This window comes from Symphalangus syndactylus, chromosome 5 (assembly GCF_028878055.3).
Source record: "Symphalangus syndactylus isolate Jambi chromosome 5, NHGRI_mSymSyn1-v2.1_pri, whole genome shotgun sequence".
NCBI classification, from domain to species: Eukaryota; Metazoa; Chordata; class Mammalia; order Primates; family Hylobatidae; genus Symphalangus; species Symphalangus syndactylus.
Genome location: NC_072427.2, coordinates 28,557,281 through 28,583,677, shown reverse-complemented (window position 1 = coordinate 28,583,677; position 26,397 = coordinate 28,557,281). Strand labels below are relative to the sequence as shown.

The window sequence follows — 26,397 nt, the reverse complement described above, 5'->3', positions numbered from 1 at the left end:
CACCCCAAACTGAAGAATCTCTAAATGTAGGTCTGTATCATTTTGATTTGAAGCATTTAACTATATAGCCATATAAGACAATAACAAAGGCATATTTTCTATACCAAGGAACAAGATGATTAGGAAACAGATATACGCTAACAAGCACAGAATCACTTTGAAGTGTAACCGTCAATGCATGGGGTTGTATGACGGCTTGTCCTTGACTTTGTAAATGCCAATTCCCTGCTTTCAGATTTGCAGACAGTAAAACGTGAGATACAAAGCTGAATGTTAATTTTCAACATAACACTGATATGTCAGAAAGCATGGGTAATTCTCATTCTCACATAATACCTGTCATTTTAAAACACCCCTACTGATATGAACCAACATTCGTGAATGAAAGGTTAAAAAATGCTTTTGAGCTGTCATATTCAAGCAAATTGACAGATATGAATGCACACACACACTAGTCTTCGATATGAAATCTCCTCACACATAAACACTATTATAAAATAAATTTCTTTAAGAGAAAAGCGACTGATAATGTTGCAAGCTTGCTAAAGAGAATAACATCAACCATAAAAGAAACTGGCGGCCCACCAATATGATGCTGACAACCACATTATGCTCAAGTGTGCTATAGATGATCATTTAAATGCTGTCAATGTCACCTGTACTCCTTCAGTATTCCATTTTATGAAAAACCTTCTGACTTAAGGAATATGGAATCATCCATCTGATTTAACACAGCAAACTGTTTTCATCTTGTATGCATTTATTTTTCGCTAAAAAAGAGAGCTATGGCCAGGCATGGTAGCTCACGCCTGTAATCCCAGCACTTTGGGAGGCCGAGGCAGGCGGACCACGAGGTCAGGAGATCGAGACCATCCTGGCTAACACGGTGAAATCCCGTCTCTACTAAAAATACAAAAAATTAGCCCGGCGTGTTGGCGGACGCCTGTAGTCCCAGCTACTCAGGAGGCTGAGGCAGGAGAATGGCGTGAACCCAGGAAGCAGAGCTTGCAGTGAGCTGAGATTGTGCCACTGCACTCCAGCCTGGGCGATGAAGCAAGACTCTGTCTCAAAAAAAAAAAGAGTTATATATTTCTTGTGATCACAATTTCAAGTAAAATTAGGACTAATACTTACACTGCACAAATATAAGGGTTATTTATAAAAGAGTAGCAGATTTTCTACACATGCACATACACACATTGATTCTTGTTATCTGTGGTAGTTATGGTCTATTAAATTGCCACAAACACTGAGTTAGTGAACACTGAACCACTGCTTCTGGGGGAAATGGGAAAGAGGGTTAGGTTTCTAGGAGCCTCTGGTCACAACATTTTCATCAACCAGCCAACACATAACCTTGTTTTATCTGTATTTCTGTTTAAAGACACCTTACTTAATATATATTTACTCATTAACACTGAAATCATGGCCGAAAGCATAACTCATGATTGAGAGAAGCTTACCTAACATACATATTTCTTGCATAGATATATCACAGCTTTCTTGCACTCAGGAATATTACACAGCACTTTGGCACAAAATTGGGGGCCATTTGCTTAAAAAAGCAAAATTACCAAAAAAAAGCACAGAAAATGTGAAAAATGTGGCATTAGACTGCAAAAGGGATGCTTGTTTACAGTATAAGAACCGAAACAAGAAGGCAGAGTATCAAGAGTATTACCTTGTTCAACTACAGCTGAGAATTTGCACATCAGGTGACTCAAATTTTTTTACCACTCCGAGCATGCCTGCAAATTATTACAAAAGCACCGTAAGTACTGATCTAGGGATTACAAATAAATTTTAGGAAGTAGGCCAATTTGGAAATACACAATTAGTGAATAATAAGGATTAAGTTATATATGTACATGTATATGAATGCTTACATATATATAGTCTTATATATATGAACTTGTGACATATGACATACTTAGCAGGAAAGGCAAGTTACAGAACTCCCTAGTGTGAGATTCTCTTATGATCCAGTTCTATATCTCCACTTGGCACAATGAATACTCTACCTGAATGACCTATCAGCACTTCAAACTTAAAATACTAAGCTCATCATATGCCCTTATTCCAAACCAGTCTTCTGCTGTATTACTCTAATTCTGGCATCATCACATCTATTCAAGTCATCCTATGACTATCTCCCTTCTCCACATCCTCGCCAGGCACCAAATCATGTTGATTCTTCCCCTGAAATATCTCTTAAACTTATCTCCCCCTGCCTAAAACCACTATCGTTATCACCAAATGCCTTTCTAATTACTTGAACCATTGGCGCAGTTTACTGCCTCCCCTCTTTATCCCATACTCCAAAAATGTTACTGCCACTGTTCTCTTTTAAAAACCCAAACCTAATCATATTCTTCATTTCCTGGTACCTATGTAATAAGCACCAAATTTTTTGATACATATGTCCATTCATGATTTGGCACCAAGCCATCTTTTTAGAATCATATACTGACACTCATACCTGATAATCACTATATTCCAGCCACAGTAATCTGTTTCTCCTTCTTTGAATATGCCATGCTTTAAAAAACCCTTTATACATGTTAGTCCTCCCACTAGAAATGCTCTTTCCATTCTCTACTTGACCTTAAAGCTTCTGCCAATGCCACCTCCTCTTTGAAGCCCCTCCAACACTGGCCACATTAGTCACTGTCTTCCATGTGCTTCCACAGTATTTTCACACACTTTTATTATAGAATTACTTAAATGTAGTTATAATTACTAAGAGAGAAAGTGCAAGAATATAAAAGGTTAGCTAAATATTGATTACTATTATAACTAGGTGATGTGGATTTGTTATATTATTCTCTAGTCTAGTGTATGCTAAATTTCCATTATAAGGAAGTAAAAAATACAGAGACAGAAAATATTTATCTACAATTAATTGAAACTCTGATTTATGTATGACTTTAAAAAACAGGGCATTACTTTATTTCCCCCCACACAAAATGTCCAGAGGTAGGTAGTCTAGGATTAGTACAGAGGCTGAAGGGGTTATCAAGTCCAAGGCTCTTTCTTTTTGCTAAATGTGTTGATTTGTTGCTTCAAAGCTGTTTGCTGTAGATATAAGCATCACCTCTGTATTCATGGCAGGAAAAAAGACAGTGCCAGTCACACATTTACCCCCAAAACAGGAGAAAAAAAGCATTTTTCCAGTGCCCTCAGCAAACTTGGCCTATATCACACTGTCCATATCTGCTGGGTAAGACAACAGTGTCTTGATGGCCTGATCTCTTTGAAAGCTGAGACTGGCTTTGTACTTTAGCAACCAATCCAGTACCTAGAACACAGAGGTACTTTGTGTCTACTGAATGTATGAGTCTAATAAAGGAAACTACAGTAAATATATAACAGAAGAACTCTGCTTTTATAATTTTCTTTTAAATAATATGAAAGGTACTTTAAAAATTATAAATGCTATGCAAATAAAGATTTGTATAGCAGTTTGACATCTACAATTATGAAAATAACATACCATTTTACTGCTCTCTGTAGAGATTCAGATAGAACATTAACAAGTTATCGAGAGGACTGAATTTTTGTCTAGGCAAAACATTCAATCTTCGTGAACCTTGGTTTACCTAAAAGATAATGCTTATTTATTTCTCAGGGTTGTTCTGAGAATAAAGGAAATATAACAATATGAATGCACATTGAAATGTGCAAAATGCGATAAACACATGCATTATAAACACAACAGCCCTTTTAGGTCCTGAAAGGAAATTTGCAGTCTTATGTAGTATGCATAGAGCATCTGGCATACCAATAATATGAATTAAAAATTAAACACTATCAATACCTAGTGTAGATGCTGGACATTATAATATGTATGGTTAGATGAGTTTTTGAACTTGATCTTTTTTCTTTCATTGCTATAGGAAACTAACTGTAACTGATATTTATACCTCATTAAGGAAAAAATGCTTTATAACATAAATCTGGTTTCTCATTGCAATGATATGATATATACAATTTAAAAAGGAGAATATGAAAAACAAAATAAATGGGTTAATACAGAACAGTTGACATCAAATCTCAATTCATCAATTAATATTTACTACCAATGGATGAATGGCACTGAAGTAGGTCAAGGTCCTAAAGTACTTCTAAATTAAATCGAGTAATAAAACAGTAGAAGCATTGCATATTAGTTTTCCTTCGGCTTTAATAACCTTGACTAAGCTTATAAAAAGTTCCACTCAGGGTGACCTTATGGCTCATATATATGCACAGGCCACAGTGGTAGTCAGAACTAGTTCTATAAATGATAACATGATGGCCTGTTCTCTTAAGTTTTTGCTAAGCTATGTAGGTCTTCATTTATAAAAGTGTTATATTAAAATGAGCATGGTATATACAACATAAAATAGTTACCAATACTAAGGAAGAGAAAAAAAGACATTTTAAAACAAAAAAAATCCTTATAGACTATTACAGTGAGAACTGATCTTCACTTTTACTAGATTTGGGGACTACGGATGCTTTGAAGAACATAGTCTTTTCTCAAGTCTTTTAAATTAACTCTCACTTCTCAAATATTCAACTATCTCAACCTTACTAATAAAGCCTCATCATACCCTGATTCATTTAAGCAGAAACTCTTTTCCATGTAGGTTACCATGGAATTATTTAATACTGAAAACTGATTCATCTTAACGCAAAACACTACCTCAAGACTGTAGGCCAGTAAATTCCAACACAGTATTACATAATGCACCATCAACTGAAAAATTCCAAACAGTGGATCAGACTTCTTATCTTACAGTTGTGGAACATCTATTTCAACAAGAAGTAAAACATGTCCAAACAGTAAGAATGAGCTTATGTTTTATAGCTATATCCACCCAGTTTCAACTACATAGATTTTTGTTTATAAACGAGGGGAGAAAGAATGTTTCTCTTCCGGTTTTATCTGCTCATATAGCTTCATCAGCTAAAGCTTCAACAGTGAATATTTCTTCTACAAAGAAAATTTGGGGTACCTGGAATAAGCAAGAAATGATTTGTCAATGTGCTGATGTTTCTAAAATTAAAAGTTGTAAGTGATATTTTAATATAAAGAGCTATTTCAAATATTTAACTTTACAGATGGAAAAGGAAGTATATTAATTTAAAGATTCACTGCTGTTTAAAATATTCCCCTTATTTTCTTTCAATAAAAACTAAAAAGAGGAGGGGAAAGAAAGGCACCAAGAGAGCAAACTAGACAGTGAAAATGAGTCACTAGGGAATAAACAGGTAAGGATGCCTTATCTTCTCTGGCTCATGAATTACCCTTACCTAAAATGATAAAGGAGATTTGATTATATGAATATCGAATTATTACATATGCCCTGAAATTATGTACATCTAATATGTATCAATAAAAATAAATAAATGGGGACAGGCACGGTGGCTCACGCCAGTAATCCCAGCACTTTGGGAGGCCAAGGCGGGCAGATCACTTGAGGTGAGGAGTTTGAGACCAGCCTGGCCAACATGGTGAAACCTCATCTCTCCTAAAAATATTAAAAAAATTAGCCAGGTGTGGTGGCAGGCATCTGTAATCCCAGCTACTCGGGAGGCTGAGGCAGGAGAATTGCTTGAACTCAGGAGGTGGAGGTTGAAGTGAGCCAAGATCATGCCACTGCACTCCAGCCTGGGCGACAGAGCGAGATTCTGTCTCAAAAAATAAATAAATACAATAAAATAAATGACAAATTGAAAAAAAAGTAAAATGCAGGTATCCAAATCTAAAAATTGAAATAAAATAAAATAAAATGGTAGAGGATGAGTTTATCCTAGGACAGATTATTAACTATGATCTAGGATTGTTCTTAGGAGGTCTCATGTTTAAAGAGGCCCATATTTTTCTTTTAAAACTGAAAAATTAAGAAAATATTAAAAATGAAGAAAGGGATATAGGGAGAGAACGGGACAAAGGAGGGACGAGCACACACACAGAACTTCAGCCCAAAGCACCAAGTACTACAGCATAGAGAATGCCCCAGGAGATCAATCACTGTCACATTATGACATCAGAGATCAAAATTCCCGTTTAGTCTAAAATGACCAAAATTGGACTTAATCAGAAGTAATCAGCTGTAAAATATGCAGATCTGAAAGGTTCAGACTATGCTCCACTGTCATTCCCAGTTAGGATATCAAATTGAATTTGGAAGAGTTTAGATGATTTGTATTTGCTAAAATTAGGTCTCAGGATACACAGAGAATGTGAAATGCTCCCTGAAGCAGCTGACTTGATATATGCTCTGAGGAAGTACTACTGCCATTCACAGAAAAAAGCATATGTTTCATAGCAGCTACTTCAAAATCAATGTTTTCACTGCCTCTGATAGTAAGAGAAGTAAAATATTTGTATTTCACACCCACTCCAAGCTGAAAATTTAAAAAATGAATCTTCTTATAAACTTGTGTTGGCAAAGTATATGCTACTAACACCTGTGACTACCTCTTCCCCAAAGCATGTGTCACTTCAACTGACATAACAGCTTGTCCTCCTTGGAGGAATTCAATCACCTCATCAATAGTGCTGGTCAAGCAGATGAAAATATTTCTCATGGGGCAATTTATCTTAGTGCAATAAGATGTTTCTAAAACTCTTTAAAATCTGTAAGCATGTGAAATCTGGTGAAAACCCGTCTCTACTAAAAATACAAAAATTAGCTGGGTGTGGTGGCACGCACCTGTAATCCTAGCTACTCAGGAGGCTGAGGCAGGAGAATCTCTTGAACCCGGGAGGCACAGGTTGCAGTGAGCCGTGATGGCACCACTGCACTTCAGCCTGGCAACAGAGTGAGGCTCTACCTCAAAAAAAAAAAAAAAAAAAAAAAAAAGAATGTCACAGTATTTTACGTCAAGTCACAGCAAATAATCTGCCGTCTGATCTTTATTATTAATGAAAAAAATGTCCTATAGCTTCTTTTGTTTGGTATCCTTAATTTCAACTTTGAGGAGACCCAACAACTATCTCTTATCACATTTCTTATCTAGCCTCAAATTGCTGGACGAAACATAATAAATTAAATGGTCCTTTAAAGATTATCCTTTCTAAAACTCTTAATTCATAGAGTCCACGTGCCTTGAGATGTCAAGGATCATAGTTCTGGGGTAGGCAAATAGTATACTTGGATTTATTCTATAAATTCTATTGTGTAATTTTCTTTTCCTCATCTCTGGCAGGTTCTCCTAAGTTAATGTTCAAAATCAAGTTCCTTCTACACCTCTAAAAAACTGTCCCTCCTCTATGTTTCCTTAGAGTTACCAGGGCCTAGCGGTAGGCAAACTTCCACTCCCATCAAGCAGCACCTAGGCAGAGGTGCCTAGGTGGGGGGAAGGCCAACTGGCACTACCATATACCCTCTTGTGGGTACAAAGTGGTGTTAGTTGGCCCTCTTTCCTCTAATCCCTGTGAGACCCAGCTGGATGCTAAACTTTCACTCCCACACTTGGCAATGCAACAGGCCAACAAAAAGCAGTCTAACTACCAAATCTCACCCAATATAAAGTTCCCAAGGTTATTTATAAGATTCTTACAACAATTCTTTCCACAATCTCTTTCTTCTAGAATTGAATTTTTTCATCAGTATTTCCCTTTAATATCTTGAATTTTCTTCAAGGTCTGGAGATATTTCATTGATCAGACGTATTCTTAATGAATGTCTCCTCTTATCCACTCAACTCACAATGGCTTTTATTGACAGCTTTAAAAATTACTTTTAAAAATAATTTCAAACAGAAAAGTTCAAGAATAGTTTTTTCCCCAATTTGAAAGTTGCTGACATTATGTCCCATCATCCCTAATAACTTGTTTATAATTCCTCTAAAAATATTCTCCCAAATAACCATAATAAGACCATCAAAATTGACAAATTAACAATGATACATTACTAGCCTGTGAAGTTTCACCAATTATTTCACTAATGTCTTTTGTAGCAAAGGCATCCAATAGAGTATTACGAGATGTATTTAATTGTCAAGTTTGTCTAGTCTCTTTAAATCTGGAATAGTTCTAAAGTTTTTCCTTGACTTTCATAATCTTTATAAATTTGCATGTTACACGCTGGGTATGTTGTAGAAAGTCTCTCAACTTGGAATTCTCTTTTCTTCAAAATTAGATTTCAGTTGTGCATTTTTGAAAGAAGCGTCATAGAAATGCTGCTGTGTTCCTCACTGCATCCTATTAGCTAGGAATCATGGAATTAGAAAGATCACTGATTACAATAATTGGCAAATGGTGATCTTTCCAATTCCATTATTCCTTTTCTTCTCCCCACAAATTTATTAGATCACTGTGGTCTCATGAGTTCCTATTTTATTCAAAGAGCTATGATTTGATAGTATGACTATTTAGTCTGATGCTCAGACTGTTCAAGAATTGGCCAGTGGGTGCCCCTTCAAGGTGGCTTCTGCATCCTTTAGATATAATCCCCTCATTCTTCGAGCTCTACTTTACTTTCTGGTACAGGGAGATGTGTCCAGCACATCTTGTCTTATGCTTTCCCTGTCCCAGCCCTAGAATCAGTCATTGTCCAAGAAACCCTAGCACCTACACCTTCCTGGGCCCTATCTTGAAACTTTTAGACTGAATTATTCAGGAAGAAAGGCCAGTAGTACAAAAACCAAAGGGCTAACTTGTTTAGAATGAATAACTGCACTGATTTCTGCTGTAGCTGAAGAGGTCTGTTTTCCCAATGGTCTCATCTGCCTTGAACAGTAGGTTGACTACAGGATGTTTGAGGAAGAGAGGAGTACTGTTAGTAGGCAGGTTTCCTCCAACAGATAATTGCCAAAGTAAGAAAACCCTTGCTTTTGAGGGGTGGAATATTCTGGTTTCATTTTATTCCCAGGAAAGGTATCTATTCCTTTTCATTCTTTTTTTTTTTAAAAGAATACAACTTTTATTTTAGAACAGGTTTAGATGTATAGACAAATTGTGAAGATAGTACATAGAGTTCCCATGTATCCTACACCCAGTTTCTCCAATTACGAACATTTTACATTAGTATGATACCTTTGTCACAATTAATGAAACAATATAAATACATTATTAACTAAAGTCCATATTTTACTCAGGTATCTTCAGTTTTTCCTTAATGTCCTTTTTCTGTTTCAGGGTCCTATCTAGGGTATCACGTTACATTTATTCTCCTCAGACTAAGTCTTGGTTGTGACAGTTTCTTAGACCTTCCTTGTTTTTGATGAGTGTATTCGTTTCCTGTGGCTGTTATAACAAATTACCATAAATTTGATGGCTTAAAAAAAACAGCAATTTATTTTTTATTTTTATTTATTTATTTTGAGATGGAGTCTCCCTCTGTCACCCAGGCTGGAGTGCAGTGGTGCAAGCTTGGCTCACTGCAACCTCCGCCTTCCAGGTTCAAGAGATTCTCCTGCCTCAGCCTCCCGAGTAGCTGGGATTACAGGCATGTGTCACCATGCCCAGCTAATTTTTGTATTTTTTAGCAGAGATGGGGTTTTGCCATGTTGTCCAGGCTGGTCTTGAACTGCTGACCTCAGGTGATCAGAAATTTATCTATTTTTATATGGTTCTAGAGATGAGAAATCAAAGAATCAAGTAATTAGCACGGCTGCACTCTCTTAGAAGTCTCTAGGGAGAATCATTTCTTGACTCTTCTAACTTCTGGTGGCTGTAGGGATCCCTTTGCTTGTGGCTATATCATTCTAATCTCTGCCTGACTTCACATGGCTTTCTCCTCTCCCTGGTATCTTCTGTGTCTTATAAGGACATGCCTCATTGGATTTAGAGCCCCATAGATAATCCAGGATGATCATCATATCAAAATCCTTAATGTAAAGACATCTGCAGAGGCACTTTTTACAAATAAGATCACATTCACAAGTTCTAGAGGTTAGGATGTGGACATAATCTTTTAGGGGAGCGGGGATCATCATTCAACCCATCATTATGACCTTGACAGTTCTGAGGATTACTGGTCATATGCTTTGTAAAACTGTGATTTATTTGATTTCTCATTAGACTGGGATAATGTGATTTGGGGAGAAAACCACACAGGTAAAGTGTCATTTTCATCATATCATATCAAGGATGCATGACATCTCTGTTGGTGCTGACCCTGATCATCTGGCTTGAGGTACAATTTATCAGGTTTCTCTACTATAATGTTACCCTTTCTGTACTGCACTCATTGAAAAAAAGTCACTATGAACAGCCTAACGTTAAGGAGTGGAGAGTTATGTCCCACTCCATTGAGGGTGGAATGTCTAAGTAAATCATTTGAAATTCTTTTGCATGGGAGATTTATCTATTCCCTCCCAAGGTCAACATCAACCATTTGTTTATATCAGTAAGGATTCATAGACATTTACTTTACACATTGGATTATGATCCAACAATACTTTTATTTTGTTGCTCAAACTGTTCCAGCTTTGGTCATTGAAGAACTTTCAGTTGGTTCCTGTGTCCCCTTGACATACTCCTATCACTGTGTCTTGTTCCGTTTTTTTTTTTTTTTTTTTTTTGAGTACTTTCTTATTTTCTGTCACTACAGAGGCTCCATACATCTTGTATATTTCCTACCCCAGGGCAACAATCAGCCACCTCTCCAAGGAATCCTGATTCCTAACATTGGATAACCCTGACTCCTACTCCCCAAGATCTGAGGACTAGGTAAAATAATTGCTACTGGAGTTTCATTGCTTCTAGTACACATTGATTTAGTGTACACTGTAAATCTGTACACTAACCTGTGCATATACATATATCTATAAACATTTCCATATGCAACTATCTGTATCTATATATTAAGCTAAATGAGTTCATACCAATGTCTCCAACTTGAATCCATTACCACATGGATCATTTTAGCTTCTCATTGCTTACCTGTAACCAACACTACAACAGTGAAAAACCTGGCTTCTAACAACTGCCACCCATTTTCTTAATTGTTCAATTCCAGTATACATGCATGGTGGTTTCAACATTATTAATCCATACCTTGTTCCCCATGGGACAGAACTTTATCAATAGAGTACAGGGCTTATGCATAGTTCCTTTAGCTTAAAGTAAGTACAGTAAGACTAAACAGTCATACAGATGCCACTCATTTCCAAAGTTACTTAGATTAACAACTTGTTTCTTCACTTCCTTCAGTGAGATTACTGGATACATTTATAATACATTTAGACTCTTTTGCCACATTTTGCATTCCATCCTGGAAACTCTGACCTCCTAAATGAGTTTTCAAAAATTTGTACACATTAAGATCCACTCTTTCTGCTATAAAGTTCTCTGGGTTTTGACAAATGCTTAATATCTTATAGTCATCATCACAGTATCACGCTTATCACCCTAAAAAAGTCCTGGTTTTTCACCTATTCAACCTTCCCATCAACTCCTTGCTCCCCTGAGTCCCTGGCAACCATTGATCTTTTTACCAACTCTCTAATTTTGCCTTTGCCAGAATGTCATGTAACGGGACTCACAGAGCATTTTCAGGCTGATCTCTTTAACTTGGCAATGTGCATTTTTAAGATTCATCCATGTCTTTTCATGATTTCATAGCTCATTTCTTTTTAGTACTGATTAATATTTCGCTATATGAATGTACCAGTTTATCCATTTACCTACTGAAGGACATCTTGGATGCTTCTAGTTTTGGTAATTATAAAGCTGCTGTAAACATTTGTGTACAGGTCTTGTGTGAACAGAAGTTTTCAAATTAGTTGGGTAAATACCCAAGAGCATAACTGCTGATTTGCATGGTATGATCATGTTTAGTTTTGTAAGAAACTGCCACCAAAGTGGCTGTAACATTTCACATTCTCACCAGCAATGAATGAGAGTTCCTGTTACTCCCATTATTCCACATCCTCACCAGAATTTGGTGTTTTGAATTTCAGCCAGTTGGTGAGTATTGTTTTAATTTGCAATTCCCTAATGACACACAATGTTGACCACCTTTTTAAGTGCTAATTTTGCCACCTACTTATCTTCCTTGATGGGGTGTCTCTTCAGATCTTCTGCCCATTTTTAAATTGGGTTATTTTCTTATTGTTGAGTCTTAAGAGTTCTTTGTTTATTTTGGATTCAAGTGTTATATATGTGTTTTACAAATATTTTCTCCCCATTTATAGCTTGTCTTTCCATTCTTTTAATAGAGTATTTCACAGAAGTTTTAAATTTTAACTAAGTCACAACTTATCAATATTTTTCTTTCATGTATCATACTGATGTTGTATTTTAAAATTTATCACCAAACCCAGTATATGTTTTCCTCAATAAGTTTTATGTTGTATATTTAGGTCTATGCTCCATTTTGAGTTAATTATTGCATAAATTATAAGGTCTCTGTCTAGGTTCAGTTTTGGATATGGACATCCAATTGTTCCAGCACCATTTATTGAAAATGTCATCTTTTGTTAAAAATCAGTTGTCTATATTCATGTGAATTTATCTTAGACTCTCCATTCTGTTCTATTAATCTATGTGTCTATTCTTTCACCAACACCATAGTATCTTGATTACCGTGGCCTTATAGTAAGCCAGGTAGTGTGAGTACTACAACTTTGCCAATGTTCTTCAGTATTCCATTGACTATACTAGGTCTTTGGCTTTCCTTATAAGCTTTAGAATCAGTTTGTTGACATCTACAAAATAGCTTGCTGGGATTTTGATTTGGGACTGTGTCAAGTCTATAGATCAAATTGGAAAGAACTGACATTACGACAACATTATTTCAATCCATGAACACAATCTCTCTCCATTTCTTTAGATCGTTTGATTACTGCATTGTAGTTTTCCACCTATAGATATTTGTAAGTATATTTTTTATCCGTGCCTTATAGTTTTCTAACTGTAGTTCCTGTATACATTTTATTTTATTTTTTTTTTTTGAGATGGAGTCTTGCTCTGTCACCCAGGCTGGAGTGCAATGGCGCGATCTCGGCTCACTGCAAGCTCTGCCTCCCGGGTTCATGCCATCTCCTGCCTCAGCCTCCCGAGTAGCTGGGACTACAGGCGACCACCACCACGTCCGGCTAATTTTTTTGTATTTTTAGTAGAGATGGGATTTCACTGTGTGAGCCAGGATGGTCTCGATCTCCTGACCTTGTGATCCGCTGCCTCAGCCTCCCAAAGTGCTGGGATTACAGGCATGAGCCACCGCACCTGGCCGATCCTGTATACATTTTCTTAGATTTATACCTAAATATTTTATCTTTGGGAGTGCTATTGTAAATGGTACTTCCTGAGATTAAAAAGTTTTAGAACAACTTTCATATACAAATCACCTAGCCTACTTGGACTTGAGGTTTCCTATCTGTACAATGTGGATCATTCCTGCACGCACTACTGTAAAGGGCACAAAGATGAAGTACAGCCTGGGCAACAGAGTGAGACCTCATCTCTACAAAAGGTAAACAAAATTAGTCAGGCATCTTTGTGTGTGCCTGTAGTCCCAGCTCCTCGGGAAGCTGAGGTGGGAGGATCTCTTGAGCTCAGGAGGTCGAGGCTATAGTGAGTTGAGATTGTGCCACTGCACTCCAGCCTGGACAACGAGCAAGACGCTGTTTCAAAAAAAGAAAGGAAGGAAGGAAGGAAGGAAGGGAGGGAGGGAAGGAAGGAGGGAGGGAGGGATGGAGGGATAATATAACAATATATGGAAAAATTATGAATAAATTAGAAATCACTCAACAAATATAATGGCCATTAAATCCACTGTCCTCCATATAACAAGGAAACAAAAGACCAGAGAAATTAAGTCATTTGATAAAATTTTATTAGTCCACATAGCAGCTAAAGGATATTAAGGGAACAAAATTGGCCAGAGGCGAAGGTCTATAAAGAGGGGTGGAAAGGTATTTAGAGAACCAGAGCTCAGACTGAATTACATATGTAATGAGGAGCCACTAAAAGTTCCTGACCAGGACAAAAGAAGAGATAATTACTATGGAGTTTTTTGGAAATTAATCTGACTGGTGGATAGGGTGGAATAAAATAGAGAATGAGTAGGACACGGGGAGAGCAGTACAGTCTCCGTGCTATAGTTATCTCTCATTATCTGTGGGGGATTGGTTCCAGGACCCCTGTGAACACTAAAATCTGCAGATGATCAAGTCCCTTATATAAAATGGCATAGTATTTTATATGACCTGTGCACATCTTCCTATATAATTTAAATCATCTCTGGATTACTTGCTATGTAAATAGTTGTGATACTGTATTTTTATTTGTGTTATTTTTATTACTGTGTTGCTATTTTTTATTTTCAAATATTTTTAATCTGTGGTTTGTTGAATCCACAGACATGAAACCCACAGACATGTAAGGCTATTAGGTTACTGCAGAACCAATTGTGGCTTTTGCCATTACTTTTAATAATAGATTAGGGTCTTGGCAAGAATTTCAGAACATGAAAGGTACTTAGACATATAACACCCAAATTTTATATACACTGTAGGTTATTCTTACTAGCAAAGATTAGTACATATGGCACAACCCATTTTGCTCTCCTTGTAATGGCAGTTAACGTGCATTTTTGCTTAGTCATTTCTCTTTTTGGTCCTGAATTTTTAAAAGTATATTAAGAAAGATGATGGAGGAAGACTAATTAGTCAGGAAGAGTTTAAAGGACTAAGAGTCAGGAAGAGTTTAAAGGACTAAGAGTTTAAAGGACTCAGTAAGACCTCTTAAACAATTCAAGTTCTAAACCCTCCTTTGGACATAACTAATGGAAATTCTGAGAACACTTTTGTCCTTTCATTTTTATAACACTTGCATTGTTTTTCAGAAATTATTTGGTTTACCTGCATACACTATTTCCTGCATAAGGCAACTAGAAAAAGGCTGATAGTAGAAGTAGATGCAGGATACTTTCCTATGCCAATCAGAATTAAAGTGTATTTCTAGTTCCAGAGAAAGAATAGTTATAATCACTTAAAATCCCAGGAAATGGCCATGTGATAAAATTTGGCATTTACGTTTTGAACTGCCTAATCATTCCTTTTATAGACTGGCTGAAGGTTATTTTGTCTTTGGCATTTTCTTATGTCTCAGCTGCTTTCCTCTGTCGTCCAGGGCTCAGTTTCAAGGTTGAAATACATTATGATAATCACAGTCAACCAAAGGCATCCCAATTCCAAACTCTCCATAACTTCATACTTTTCCCATCAATTTTACTTCAGTTAAAAGGCCAGTTAAAGGAAGAATGTATGAATAAATCTGAGCTTACAAGTGCTACTGCCAACATTACCTCACAGAATAAGGCTTTTTATTAAATTTGCTGTCTTTCCACTATATTATACATTAGAAAGATGGCATGTACATAAACATCTTTCGAAATTAAGTGACTCCTCTTTAGAAAGCTGAACCTTCTGAATTAAAGGTTCCATATGTTTTACCTAAATAAATTATTGCCCATAAGACTATATCAAATATTTCTATTACTTCATATTTCCTCAATCACTTCTCTCTTAAAGCCAACGAAGAAAAATAGCAAATGGAAACATACATTATTTTTATTATTAAATCATAAGTAACCTTCATGCATTTTTCAACTAGAGATTCAGGACAGAAACCATGACTAACAGCCAAGCCAAGTCCCAGGTCTGATGCTTACTGTATCTGACATTAAGCGTATCACAGCTTATTTGGACCTTAGCTTCTTTATGTGTAAAATGAGGGGACTGGACACAATGTTTGGTTAAACCATCTTAAGTAAGCATCAACAACTGAAACTTTTAAACTTCTAATGCTGACATTTCCACAAAGAACATAGAGTCCTTTTGAAAACATTACCAGAATAAAAGATCTACAGAGTGACAGTAGATAACAAAGGAAAGGGAAGTGTAATCAATCGATAGATACAAACATGTGGGTTAATAAAATTTTAGAATCATCACAAAAGCCTTCCCTTAGCTTCCTTACTAACGAGCTTTCTTTGGCCTTCTCTTAACAATCAGTTTATTTATAAAAACCACTCCTCTTCAGGAGGTCTTATACTAACTACCTCCTCTAGGTTTCCACTGTATACAATTTCCTCTCTATCAAGGCATTTCAACAAGACTATAAACTCTTTCCTTATTTGTGCTTGTAAGCTGGATCATATAGAGTAAATTGGATTATGCATTTTAGCTTTTGCATGTACCTCCTCCTCTCAACAGAAGGGATACAATTTGGAAAGGATCTGGCAAATAGTCCAAGTACTGGAAAAGAGAACCCTGCTCTCTTTGATCCTGCTCTCAAATTTTGAGTATATAGACTGGGGTATTTACCTGGTAAACTCTGAGGAGGAAGACTCAGTGGGAAGGAATCAATAAGACCTCTTCAACAATTCAAGTTTAAATCCTCCTTTAGACTTAACTATGGAAATTCTGAGGATACTTTTGTCCTTTATTTGGTTACAGGCTTCATAATACTTAGTGTTAGGAATATACTAGCTGCTTAATAAATGTTGAAAACAGAATAAATAAAAGGTTAAAAATTTAAGAATTAACACAGCACAACTGAGCTTTTCAGGTATACTAACAGATATTCAACAGAATAAATATTTTAAAGGCTATTTTAATATAAGCTTTCATCTAATAAGCAGTTTGAAGTAGTAGAAAGAGCACAGGCATTATCAGACACATCTATGTGACTTAATCTCTCTGAGCTTCCTTCCATGTCCTCATTTGTAAAACTGGAACCAACTTAGTTTACAGAGTTGCTATAAAGAAGATTTAAGCTAATGGACAGGAAGCATCTATTAGTCCATGCCCATGTAGGCATTTGAAATATATATGGCAATATTATGTGACTTATTCCTCAGTATCACTTCAGGCTTAATAGAGATAAAACCTTTTCCTCCGTGCTTTACTTTCAACATACCACTCATTTGTATTTAAGTCCCTTCTGATCACATTCCAGTTAATAAATTTCAGTTATGTATGCTTCTCCCAAATGTCAGCTTCATTACAAGTTCTATTAGGAGGAAAGCTTTCCATACTTTAACAGTAGAGAAAAATCAGTTTTGATATTTCATTGCTTTTCTGAAGTCCTAGAACAGTAATAATATTTATGACACTGAGCACTGAGGTTTACGAAGCAGTAAATAGCTTTTGTGGCTGATTAAGCATCTCTGTTTCACTTCACATACTCTGGTACCACAGGCATTACCCCTTAATTAAATGCTTGCTTATGTTGCACAAGGACTTTTCTTGATCCTGTACCTTTCAACAAACGTTACAATGAGGGAGAAGAAAAAACAAGCTAAAAATTATTGAGATGCTGTGGATACTAAAACTTCTGCTCAAAGCTGGGTCAACAAGATGACATCATGCAAACATTTTACTGTATACAATACAAAATCAAAGCCAAAAAAAAATCCAAAAAAAGCAGTACTTTGGAAAGATTCTATTTGAAATGTCTGCATTTCAGGAGTACGAGTAAAACCACAAACATGAGGTAAAAGGAGGAGAATATTCCTTTTCCAATGTTTGCTGCATATAAAATAATTAGTATAAAGCCATTTTATAATTTTCTTTGATATTAATACTTTAGCACCTGAGTGGCAAAAGATCAGAAAGGAACAAGTTTGTGTCATTACCAAAGATGAATATGTCTTTTCTCATTTATGGAGGTTTTATCCCAGAGTAAGATAAAGGAAAAGTAAAAAGAGAAACCTGAGAAATCCCTGACAAATTATGCTTAGGACTTTGAAGTTCATAGAAAGTTCGGCGGCCACCATTGCTTTTGACTCTCCTAATTGAAGCAAGTAGTAAATCTGTATTCTGCACAGACAGAAGGAATGACATATAAGGCTGCCACAAGTTTTATAATTAATGACAGAATGTGCATTTTCCAGCAAGGGAAAAAAAAAAACACCTTTACAGCTTCCAGAAAATCAACAATCTACATGTGGTAGTTGCAAAATGTTGAATACATTGCATTTCTAAAATTAAAGAGCTGACCACAGATTGAAAATGATAGTAATATGCAAATGTAATGGTGTAATAAAGTGAAGGAAGTGGTCACACATTACATGATCACCTATTCCAGTTTCCTTCAACTATCCTCTGTCCCTACCCTTTATTTAATCCACTAAAAAAGCCTAAATAGCTTTTTAGATCTGTGAGCTAAACACCAAGTAGTATTTCAGTCTCACAACTAATTTGTCATTTCATATTTTTTATTTGCCATAAAAAACTATTTACTTGTTTTATATACAATCATCTTTATTATTTATACTAATAGAAAAGGACGTAGTGGTGAGTAATCCAAAACATTCAAACAATCAAAACTTTAAATATTCAAACAGGACAATAAAAGAACTTTAAGTCATGACATATGACGAACTGTGGCTATTCTTCCTGGAGAAAAACTGTTTAGGGAGAACTTGATAGCTGTCTTCTCATACCTGAGTTGTCATTTCACAAATAGTGCTAAGAATCCAAACTAGTGAACTGAATTTGTAAGGAGACAGGTTTCAGCTCACTACATGGAAGGAAGACAATCTCTTATGTATGGGTGGTAGAGAACACTCAGAAACCAACTGACATATAGACATGGCTGGACTAAAACTCAGTAACTCTAAAGCCTCTTTGAATGCTTGAGCCTATGACTTTGTGATATATGATTAAACTTATGGCCAAATTTGGATGTTTTTCAAGAGTTCATGAAGTCATACAAAAGTTCGAACTAATAGGTTTAAGTCTGGGGTCCCTGAGTCACTCCTTTTACAAGTCTCTTATGTTCCTAGCTTGGTCATAGCACTGTTTAAGCAGAACTTAAATTACTCAGAACTTTTCTGAACAAAGTAAACAACTGCTTTCTCTGCAGGTTTCATACCAAAGCGCAAAAAATAAACCACAACTAAAAATTGGAGAACAAATGGCTTGGGCTGTAAAAAAGGTTTTGAGCAAAAGAACCTAGGGTGCTGACAAGAGCCACATTTAAGTAGTTTGCACCATGAAGTCCAAACAGGACAAGAGTCTAATGAGATGAGTGAAATGACCAGTTGCATACAAGTGAAGGTTTCTAGAAGGGCACATGCAGAAAAGCTACTTTTAGATGGGAGCTACAATCAACGTTGAAAATTAAATGCAACTATGTGCTTGTCAGCTTGCTCCACTATATAAGTTTATGCAAAAGACATGGAAAGTAAAACATACAACAAAGGAATCTGACCTAGACCTGGCTTGGGGATAACCTGAAGAAGCGTTGAGATCTGAAGGATGAAATCTAACTGATAAATGTTTCAGACAGGGGAATACCACATGCAAAGGTTCTGAGATGAGAGGGAGCATGGTATGTTTAAAGAACTAAACAAACAAAAACCCAATGAGGCATGAGAAGTAGGTAGATAGAACAAATCTATGCAGGACATTTTAGGTATTAGTTTACAGCCTAAGATCATTAGGAAACGAGAGAACATTTTTTAAACACAGGGCCATAATGATCAGATCTGTAGTTTGAAAAATCACTGGATACTGGTTAAAGAATAGATTTCACAAGTTATTAAAGTAGGTGCAGACAGACCATTTAAATAGGTTATTATGATGGTAGCCTAGAACAAAGTGGTGGTAATGAAGAAGGAAGTAGATGATTTCAAGAGGCATCTCCCATATGATAACTGCCAGAGTTATTATGCAATAACAGAGGCTGGGTACAGGAATTCTTGACAGGGATAGGTTGAGAATTCAGAAGTTTTCTGAATGACCAGCTCTAAGTCTTAATTAAGGCCTAAAAGGCATTGGGAGTAGTAAGAATTTCAGGGTTGAAGGAATGTTCGGAAATAAATGAGGACATAGAAAACTAAAGGCAAGCCGGGTGCAGTGGCTCACGCCTGTAATCCCAACACTTTGTGAGGCAGAGGCGAGCGGATCACTCGAGGTGTCAGGAGTTCAAGTCTAGCCTGGCCAACATGGCGAAACCCCATCTCTACTAAAAATACGAAAATTAGGCGTGCTGGCGGGCGCCTGTAATCCTAGCTACTCGGGAGGCTGAGGCAGGGAGAATAGCTTGAACCCAAGAGGCGGAGGTTGCAGCAAGCCAAGATTGCACCACTGCACTCTAGCCTGGGAAACAGAGTGAGATTCCAACCCCCCTACCCCCCACAAAAAAAAAAAAAGAAAAGAAAAGAAAAAGAAAACTAAAGGCAGAAGTTGTTAAATGTTTGGAATGAGATAAGGTGTGCGTCTGGTGGGGGGCACTGTGTAATGAGGACAGTGCCATAAGGTGGAGCTGAATAGCCAGGCAGGTTCAGATCCTGAAGGGCTTTCACAAGAGAAAACATTTGAACTTTATACTAGAGAATACGCAGAGCCAATATACAATTTTACTGAAGAGAAAAACAAGATTTTAAAGTGCCTTTAGAAAGACTGCCTAGTTAGTAGTGTGGGGAGGGATGAATACTGTGAGTAGGGATACTAGGTATGAAGAGTTGTATGAACCATGTGAGAGAAATTTATGACAGTCATAATTAGTGCAGGAAGAAAGGAAATAAAGAAAACGGATCAAAAAATTTTTACAAGGTAGGAAAAACAGGGCGTGGGGAGTTAGAAAATAAAGGGACTAGTACTACTCCTGGGTTTCTGTTCTGAAACTAGGTAAACAGTGAAACTTTTTGCTGACACAGAGAATACAATAAGAGAAATAGATTACAGTAACAGATGACAGGTAACTGTGACCAACTAAGTGACACATATTACTATATTCCATTTTTAATTCTAGTCACTCATGTAATTATCCTATTCTGTACATGATTATTAAACCTAGGTTCAGAGAGTATGGAGCCAATACTGACTGATAAGAGTTTCTTTCTTTGTGCTCCATTTTATGGAGGCTTACACATGGTAGGTCTTCAACAAGTATTTTATAAATAAACAAATAACAATTCTGCCAACCAAATAAATAACTGAATTGGCTAAGACTACGTGTGGGGCTACAATTACAGAAAAACCAGGTAACAACAATTTAAACACATAGGATTTTATTTTAGGCAATCAGCAGTCTGGGGCTGGGAAGACCAGGAATGGTTCGACTGCAGGTCATCAGTGACATCACAAAACAAGGTCCTTCTATCCATCTGCTGTGCATTCCCTCGAATTTGTTTTCATACTCATGATGAACCTCCAGGCATCAGTTCCATATTCCTGGCAGGAAGAAGGCTGAAGGCCTAAAAATATCTCCCATAAGGTTTTGATTTTTGATTATGGAAAGAAAGCTCTCCCCAGTGGACTTGTACTTACATGTCCCTGGCCAGCACTGTGTCACAGGGCCAACCCTAGCTGAAAGATGTCTAAAGGGAGAAGGAAGGGAAGGACAAGGTAGTTAGAAATGGATAATCAATGAGCCAAAATACATTTAACATGGCAGAATTTATATTTGGCTTATCAGAAGCCTTTTAAAATAAAAGTAAAAACCAGAAGTAGGAATAGAATATTAAGCAAAAACAAAATAATATCTAGATATAAAAGGAAGACTCTTTGGCAAAAATGGCTATTTCTAGGGCTATTGCAGGAAATACACAAGATAAACCTGGGGCATTTTGTAGTGTCAGAAAATTTTTTAAATGCTTACATACATACACAAAATCTTGTTGATATGGGTATGTCAAAGGGGCGCAGGAGGCAACTGAAAGAACTTCCAATGGTTAAAGCTGAAACATGAGCAATAAAATAAAGTAATACTGGATTAAAATCCAGAGTATAAAATAAGTCTTCAAATTCATACCAATATAAATAATTGAGTAAGTAAATGAGGATGATTAAACAAATTTCCTAGGCAGAATAATCAAATACTTTACTCACTTCTTCTAGGAAGTGCAGCCTAACATGGGCTGTGCATAAAGACTTCCTTTTATTTTATTTATTTATTTGTTTATTTTGAGATGGAGTTTCACTCTTGTTGCCCAGGCTGGAGTGCAATGGCGCAAACTCGGCTCACTGCAACCTCCACCTCCTGGGTTCAAGCAATTCTCCTGTCTCAGCCTCCTGAGTAGCTGGGAATACAGGCATGCGCCACCACGCCCGGCTAATGTATGTATGTGTGTGTGTGTGTGTGTGTGTGTGTGTGTGCGTGTCTGTGTGTGTCTGTGTATTTTTTTTTTTTTTAGTAGAGACGGGATTTCTCCATGTTGGTCAGGCTGGTCTTGAACTCCTGACCTCAGATTATCTGCCCACCTTGGCCTCCCAAAGTGCTAGGATTACAGGTGTGAGCCACCATGCCTGGCAAAGACTTCCTTTTAAAGAGTAGTATATGGAAAGAGGGGAAAAGAATAACTTTACAATGGAGAAACCTGGCAAACACTACCTCAGCCAGTGATCAAGGTTAACATCAACAGTGATAAGTCATGCTGACAGTATATACCCTTGATATGATGTGATGAAAATGGTACTTTATTTCTGTGGTCTTCCTTTCAAAATTTGTGTCACTGATGTATTTTAAAACTTTTGTTTAAAGCATTACAGTATTTTTCTGTGACCATCAATTAATACGAGGGTTTGTGTTTTAAGAGTTAAAGCATATGTTATCATTGTATTCTTTAAGAACCTTATTTTGATAAAATGTACATTTGTTGAACCCTGCCACATTTAGTATCCCCACCCTCAAATCCTGTTCCAATGAAAAAATTTAAACCTGATACGAAAAAAAAAAAAATTTCAGTTAACCTATTTTGTGTCTGTAGGCTGACCTCAACCGTGTAACATAACCCATTAAAATGAATTTTCTTTTTTTTTAAGACAGTGAACCAAGATGGCACTACTGCACTCCAGCCTGGGTGACAGAGCAAGACTGTCTCAAATAAATAAATAAATAAATAAATAAGATGCAAAACAATATGCACAGCAAATTCTCATTTTCTGTTTCAATAATAACAAAAGCTTACTATGTGCATAGAAAAAAATACAACAAACAGTTCAAAATCGTTAAGTCTGGGTGGGGAATTTCAGTAAGTTTTTATTTCCTAGTGTAAATATCTGTCATGTTTCAATTTTTATTAAGTATGCATTATTTTTATGCACAGAAAAACAAAGATAAAATATGCCTTCATTATGGAAAAATTAGAAAAGGCAAATTCTTTTTTAAAAAAAACTGAACTTGTTATTATCAATCTAATTATACCAGACACAATCAGTTAATAATTCAGTATATTTCCTTTTAATTTGTACCTTGAACATTGATTTTTGTTTGACATACTATACATAAATTTATATTTTGACTTTTATGTCTCATTTCATCCTGACAATTACCTTATCAGGGAGACAACCCTTGGCCACATCAGCAGCAGCACAAATGAATTGAATCAGGAGCATGTGTTCCCAGAGCTGGTTAAAAACAGACAGAAGAATGGGGTCTCCTGACTCTCAGTCTTCCAATCCTGTTAGCCCTCACAGCTCAGCAACAAATTATCAAAGTTGAGATATCATATGTACTGTAAAATGACTGAATTCAAACTGAAAAGCTCTACAAGTTTGATCACTTTTATAATATTTCAAATGTTCATATTGTTAGGCAAATGTTTATTGTAGTCTTAGAAGGAAAGATATCTGTAATTATTAAAAAGAACACCAACCAGCATAACTACTGATACACGTAACAATTTGGATAGATCTCAAGGGAATCATGTTGGGTGTAAAAAGCCAATCTAAAAGGCTATACATAAATACTGTATGATTCCATTTATATAGCATTCTCAAAATGATGACAATTCAGAAATGGAGAGCAGATTAATGGTTGCCAGGGACCAGGAATTGGCAGGGGGGAGGGAAGATTGAGGGTAACTATAAAGGGGTAGCATAAGGGAGATCTTTGTAGATATGGAACAGCTTTGTATCTTGACTATTTTGATAGTTAGACAAATCTACACAGGTAACAAAATGGCATGCATGCATGCATACACACACACACAAATGTATACAAACTAGTGAAATCTGAATAAGGCTTATGGATTACACCACTGTCGATTTTATGGTTTTGCTATTATAATATAGTTTTGTAAGATGTTATGACTGGGGGTAATTGGTGAAGAGTAGACAGAAGATCTCTGTATTATATTGGCAACTTCCAGTGAATATTTAACTTAAAAGTTTTCAAATGGGCAAAAAGGATAAATGACAGAAAACCTCATAATAAACCCTTGCCAGAAACCCCTTATATTAGGGTTTCATAAATGTTTGATACACATGGTAATAAATGTATGGGAAGAAAAATGATACTACAGGGGAGAATTTCTAACAGAGCTGTCCAACGACAGAGTGGGATCTCAGGCAGGCAGTGAGCTTCTCACTGGAGGTATGTGAACAGAGAGAATGATTTTCTGAAGAGGGATATGGTAAGAATGACTCATTAATTTATAAATTATAATTTATAAATTATAAATTAATTTATAATTTATTAATTAGAATAAATATCTATTCTAATTCTCCTTTATGAATTTAGCAAACATGTGGTATAAGTAACACAAAACCCACTCCCTCCCTTCCCAGCTTGCAATCATGTCAGATGCTAATAGATGACACCCCTCCTTACCAAATGTCCCCTATAAACCTCCTAATTCTCAACAGGTGCTTCAGGTAGCTACTACAGTCAGAGTTAGTATTTGCTTTCCTGAACCACGAACCACCTAACAATGTGGTCAGTGTTCTACAAACTCTCTGAAGATGGCAAAAGTATAAAATGCTAATTCAAAAGTAAAGCTTTGCCACACCTTGCACTAGAACCAAGAAGACAACCTAATAGGATCCAAAGAAGACTGCCTCCAGCTGTAACAATATTCATAATCACTATGATATAATACTTTGAAATTTAGTAACTACTCTGATCTAATGTCCTACTAGCACTTACCTTTTAAACTATTCTTACAGGAAAGGTGGAGAAATTATTATGGTCTATAACAGGTGAAATTCTGGCAAATGGAAGGTAAGAAATAATTTGCCCCAAATGTAGTTAAAAAAAAAAAAAAAAGCGTGCCCAAGCATCACTTATAAAACTAAACGCTTTAAATCTTTTGAGTGATCTACAAACACCTTTCTTTAAAAAGGAGCAAAATTGTTGAAGAAAATCTCAAATATAAGGAAAAATAAGTGTATACTGATTATACTCATTATCTCTGAAGTAACCAGAGTTAATCACTGATTTTTGAAAGTTCTTAAATAAAAGAAAGTAAAGTAAACCAAAACTGGTTGTAACTGCCAGACAGGAAATTTCTGTTGGATGCAGAGAAGATTCTAGGAGTAGCTTGTGATAATAATGGAAAACGGCACTCTGGCTAATAGACAGACCTAGAACACTGAGATAAAAGGTTCTTTGAAGTGTTTTTACTTTTTAACAGGTTTTAAGGAATAAGAACACCAACCACTTCAACTAGCCAATATATAAAATAAAAATATTGAATGTGGACCACTGTTTTCTAATTTTGTGCACCATCAATCCCTCTTAAATAGTTCTACCCTACAAGGCTATCTATTCTAATGTTATAGGCCTTCCAATACCAAATTTATAGATGCACCCATTTAGAGCAGAGCAAATTCATCGCTGTTTCTGGCAATATTACTGTGGATGATCTTTTACTCTTTCTTTGTTTATTTTCTTCATTTGCAAAGTGGGAAGCTGCTCCCAATGAAAAATACCGTTAAAAGGTCAACTACAAGGCAGAACCAACATGAGATTTTATTATAAATAACAAAATGCCTTCTTTGTAACAAAGATATTCTTGTGCTTTAAAACTTACTTTTGTTTTTCTCTTAGTAATCATAATTAAAATTGCTAATATATGATGTAGAAGTAAAGAGCTTCTGAAAGACTCTCCTAGGCAGAACTGGCTGCCTCCTTCAGTCATCCAGGATTTTTGGCCTGGTGACCTTAGTTTCTCTTTATTGCCCAGTGTCACTGTTACCTGACCTCCTTAGTCCCTCTTTACTCCCTAGTGTCACTCCTACCAACAGAAATCACTTGGTACAGAATTCAATAATAAAATGTATATCCCCACCATACTGTAATTATTTGCATATATAGCTGTCTCCCCCACTGACCTCCTCAAGAATAAAACACTCTATCTCATATATTTTATATCCCTAGTGCTGATCATGATGCTTACAAATAGTAGACCCTGGGGAAACATTTATTAAAACACTGAGTAATAACTACCAAACTCTCTAAGGAGAAACAATTCCACTGTTTACTAGAATCTTATTTCCAAGGTTTTCTAGACAAAATAAAATAGAATATCCACACCAACAATTTACGCTTTGCCTTGGTAGTTCATTGTTTTTCATATCTGGGAGTTAAATGACCTTATCTAGACCAGCTAATTGAGCCTCACATTTCTCTGTGCCAAAGTTTAAGGCTTTATTTATTTTTTATTTTTTTATTTTTTCTCAGCTTTTTTTTATACTTTAAGTTTTAGGGTACATGTG

General features: G+C 36.2%; 1 protein-coding gene across 27 annotated transcripts in view; it reads right to left on the bottom strand.

Annotated features, from left to right (window-relative positions):
• The window catches only part of PEAK1 (pseudopodium enriched atypical kinase 1), a 293,590-nt gene that overhangs the window by 165,602 nt on the left and 101,591 nt on the right, over positions 1-26,397 (bottom strand). For 8 of the 27 annotated variants that reach the window (XM_055277620.2, XM_055277617.2, XM_055277609.2 and 5 more), the window contains one exon: positions 1,682-1,748. The exons of 16 other annotated variants lie outside the window; for them this stretch is intronic. The gene's annotated coding sequence lies outside the window, so the exon portion shown is untranslated. Of the gene's footprint in view, positions 1-1,681; positions 1,749-16,272; positions 16,385-21,228; positions 21,250-26,397 lie in introns of those variants that run through there. 3 more of the 27 variants (XM_055277619.2, XM_055277612.2, XM_055277622.2) reach the window with 3 other exon arrangements.